Source organism: Zeugodacus cucurbitae, chromosome 6 (genome assembly GCF_028554725.1).
Source record: "Zeugodacus cucurbitae isolate PBARC_wt_2022May chromosome 6, idZeuCucr1.2, whole genome shotgun sequence".
In the NCBI taxonomy this organism is placed as follows: Eukaryota; Metazoa; Arthropoda; class Insecta; order Diptera; family Tephritidae; genus Zeugodacus; species Zeugodacus cucurbitae.
Genome location: NC_071671.1, coordinates 14086451 through 14090994, shown reverse-complemented (window position 1 = coordinate 14090994; position 4544 = coordinate 14086451). Strand labels below are relative to the sequence as shown.

Genomic DNA, 4544 nt, shown 5'->3' with positions numbered 1-4544 from the left:
CGAAGTCAGAACTCGGCTGCGAGTTAAAATATGTGAAGCGCAGCTGATGAGCCACGTAGTGACTCCCCATGAAGTAGTCACACTCGAGTCTTGTATATTTACGCGCATAACTATTTATTTGCGCAGGTATGCACATGAATTATAAGATACCGATCAGCTGAGGGCACAAGGCACTGCATTGCAAAGGGCATGTGCGTACGATCAAAATGTAAATATGTGTGCAGGAAAATGCGGTAGATGCGCAAATGCAAAAGGTTCATCGCGACAATCACTGCGGCAAGAGGCAGCGCAGTGTTTTGACTTGAAGGCATGTGCAGCACCGTAGGAGCGTACAAGTTCACCTGTGTGCTTCGTTGGAGACCTAGCGCAATGTAGAGCTGAGTGTATGTTCCTAGGAAAAGGCAAACAGTTGCGCGCACGGAGCATTGATTTGCTTATTTAAGCAGCAACTGAAGCTCAATTCCTCGGAGAAGCCACTTTTCTGCTACTTTGCACCACCTGCCAGCCTGGCGGCCATTCCTGCCACCTTGTTGCGGCGCACAGTATCTTATGATGGTAAATATATGTGTATAGATAGTTTAATAAAAGTGAGCTGGTTCATACATAAAACAGCTTCCAAAAAGTGGGGGCCGTCCTTGTGTCAAGGGTGTCAATCTGTTCGGCATCTGAGATGGCATATAACTCAACAATGTAAAGAATTGAATGACGTAAATTATTTCTCGAATCAGTTTTATTTTTTATAAGTTTGAGAGTAAAAAACAAGACAGACTATTATGAAATTAAACTGTTCAACCCATAAAATAGAGCTGACATATAAACCATTTTTTACCACAAACTAAATATCGTAGTGCCACTGTCACATCATCAACTATCTGTCATTGTCAATCTACAATGCCGCTATAAGTTAGTGTCCAAGACTCTTCATTACAACTTTTCAACATTTTTTCGACATTTAATTAAATGCATGTCGGCTAGCACAGCTGCGCCGGCAAAACCAACATGCTAGTGGCGGCAAACCAGTCCATGATGGGGTGGATGAAAGATCAACCGTTGGTGATATTTGTAATTACAACGTGCAACAAGCGCTAATTTGGGTGGTGCAGAAGGGATGCTTTGCAAAAGAGAAAAAATTAGAAAGCTAAGATAAGAGAATATACAAATATATTATATTAAAGGAATAAGAAAAAAAAGAAAGGCAAAGCGTTAAAAAATGTGCAAAAGTTTTACTGAAGTTTTTAAACTGTTAAAATTTGTATATATTATAGAATAAATTTTAATTGTTTTAATTTAGAATATACCATTGATTTGGAAATTCCGACCATAGCTTACACCAAATACAATGTTCACACTGTCAGTCACGTGCTTCTAAAATCTCAGCACCCGCACCCACAACACCTTGCCTCCACGGCGACAACAGATGCTTGGCATCCAGTAGACGCAGTTGCGTTATTGCAACTTAATCAATTTAAAACTGCATTTTTATGACACTAAAAGTGGCACAGTTACCTTCACCACCAGTTGCCAGCTTGTAAACGCACAACTTAGTTACTGATGACACTCGCTTGTTGCCACTTAATTCATCATCATCGTGAGTGTTGACATGTCCTACGTGTTTGCCATTTTAATTATAATTTGCCAAGAAGTGGCTCAAGTACTGGTGGCGATCAGTTACATTAACAGAGCGCTTTTGTTTACCTGTGTTCGAGTACCAATTTTCCCGCTGTGTTCTATAACATCATCAATTCGATACCTCATTTCACACGATACTCGTACTTGACTTTTTAAGTTCCCGTGGAATTTTGCCACAGACTGACGTAAGTGCTATGTTGACACTATTTCCTTGCTTAATTTGGTCACAAGTCATGATGTCACGAGTGATAAGCTGATTTAAGTATCTTTAAAAGTTAATAAGTTCTTGAATGAAAAGTACTTCTTTTAAACTTCAAACTGTTGATGTTACGTGGGGAGAAAAGCGCTTATATCCGACTTTTATTTTGATGACCATTGCGAAGTTTTAAATTAAAGATATATATATGTATATATTATACATATGTATTTTTATTCACAAATATTAAAAAACATTATAATCTTCATTTTAAAGTAGTATTAAAAAACATTTAAAATACAATTTATTTAATTTAGAGCTTTCTAAACCTAAAAATGCATATTCGCTTAGGTATCATAAAGCTTCCTAAAGTTGTTTTCTTTCAAAGGACGGTGAAATATTTTTTGCATTAAACATATTTATTAAACAGCTTTCTAAAGCTTTTGCTACAATACTAATTGCAGATTTTATTAATAAATATATTTATACAGAGTTATAATATATATTTCAAAGAATACAAATTTTAAGGATTTGTTAATGACAAGTAGTTTGTCAAGTTAATTATTTTAGAAAGATTTAAAGCTCTGGACAAAATAAATAATTAAAAAAAAAGTATTTCGTGTCAAAAAAGTGCTGTGTGCAAATTCGTTGACAATTCTTTACAGAACAGACTCGCTTTCAAAGTTTGCTAAGGTTCTGCTTCAAAATTATGGCAGCTTTTTGGATTCAATAAGTTTTACAAGTATACCACTTACAACATTTTAACAATGTGAAGGAATATAAACGTCAATTCTTAATCTTAATTAATCTCTTTAAATATGTATACATATTTAAGTATATAGTATTTGTCACCTATGTTTGCTGTTGATACATTTATCGAAAAGACTTAAAGACTTGAGTTACAAAAATATGTTGACAATGTCAGGAATATAATCGTCAATTTCTTAGTTAAGCTCTTTCAGTACACATATTTTCATATATAGTATTTGTCAACTATGTTTGCTATCGATAAATTTATTCAAATTATTTAAACCACTGGCAGTTGAGTTACGAAGCCCAATTTTTGCTAAATTGTTGCCTCGTTCTTCGGCAAGGATATATTAATTGTCGCCTATGAACGCAGAATTTAACGATAAATCATCCGAATCATGTTCGAAAAACAAAAAAGTTAAAAAGCTTTATCAACTAAGATCATTTAGTGTTATTTCAAAGGTTTTAAGAATCACTGAGAAGCGTGTATTCATGGCATGAAGGAAATAAAATAATTTTCAGCATATTTTAAACTTTTGTAGATTTCTTGTTAGCGCAAACACTCTCGATCTCTCAAGCGTATTTAAAAACTTTTAAGGATGAATTATAATTCAAGGTTATTTAAAATGTCCTGGAGATCGGAATTTGAAAAAAAAAGAAATAACAGGCGCTGATCTGTTATTTCAGACTTTTAGAAAGTTGTTGAGTTAAACTGCAGTTCCGATGCGATGTTACCAAATCCATTTGAACTATTTGAACATTTAGTGGGTCAAGTTGTAGATCACTGAAATAAATGAGATAACAAAGTTAATAACTAATAGAAAAATCAAATCAGCTCTAGTTCCTCCAAATCATTAAAACTCACTTATTACTATTTTAATTGAATCAATAAATAAAAGTAATCCGAGCAAATCGTTCTTTAATAAAAATATAATACGGTAGTCAGAATGCGGAATATCCTAAAAAATCGCCAAGTTGACTATTTATTAACCAAGAACTGGTTCTGCTGATCCAATTTCTACTTCACCTCTACAAGCTTGACAACTTTCTCATTTATCCACAAACCACATTATCAGAAATCTGCTTAGAAGTCTTATTTCTATATAGGCTAGTTGTCTTGGACGTAAAATTACTGAGCTTTTTAGTCCTGTTCATTTTGTCCATTTATTTTTCCGTATAACTCTCTAACATTCATAAATGTAACGCTGAACTTTAACCCTTCGCTATTTTTTAATATATTGTCATTTTTCTAACCAAAATCTGCTCCTACATTTTGTACTACTCAAAAATCAGAACTTTACGTATTCTTCACACTTTTCTTCAAAACTACTCACCCCAAAAATCCAAAGGAATCACATTTTTTTATACTGTCCGGTAAGGCCCCAATACTGGAGTTCCCAGTGGACACACACGTCTTACATCAACGAACTGCTAAGTCAAACTGAATAACTCAGCACTTAAATTTTAATAAAATCATTTCTACGCACATGAATTTAATATTACAGAAAGTATGTGCCATTAGATAAAGTCTCCATTCAATATATGACCCTCTTGATATGGCACAAAGCAGTTATTTATGTATACTCTTACGTAACGTTAGTCATAAAGGGAGCACCAGATTGGGCTGGCAAGTGAGCGGCGATAAGAAACCACATAAACAAATTTACTATAGTCCTAATCTTATCAGAACTTCGAAGAAAACGTATAATGGTAAGTAAATAGAAGACATTTATGAGCGTAGCAAAGTGTGGATAGTTATAAATAAACGTAACCGTTCAACTGAGTGCAATGACACAAATATTCTTATCTACTATATACATGTCAAATGTAGTACTAAATCCACCTTATCAATATTTTCTCAATTACACATTGCGATGAGAACTAATCTTTTACACATAAACTAAGTTTAAGCAAGTGGATATTTGATTGATTTGATTGTATTGCTTATACTTTTGTGTACATAGTAATG

The 4544-nt window shown here is 33.9% G+C and overlaps 1 long non-coding RNA gene across 1 annotated transcript; it reads right to left on the bottom strand.

Moving 5' to 3' along the window:
• Positions 1–2038: 2038 nt before the first annotated feature.
• LOC128922729 (uncharacterized) lies at positions 2039–4103 on the bottom strand. The gene is made up of 2 exons (XR_008471914.1): positions 3910–4103; positions 2039–3359 (listed from the first exon to the last, which is right to left on the bottom strand). It is a non-coding gene; the product is annotated as an uncharacterized LOC128922729 (long non-coding RNA).
• Between the last annotated feature and the right edge of the window lie 441 nt (positions 4104–4544).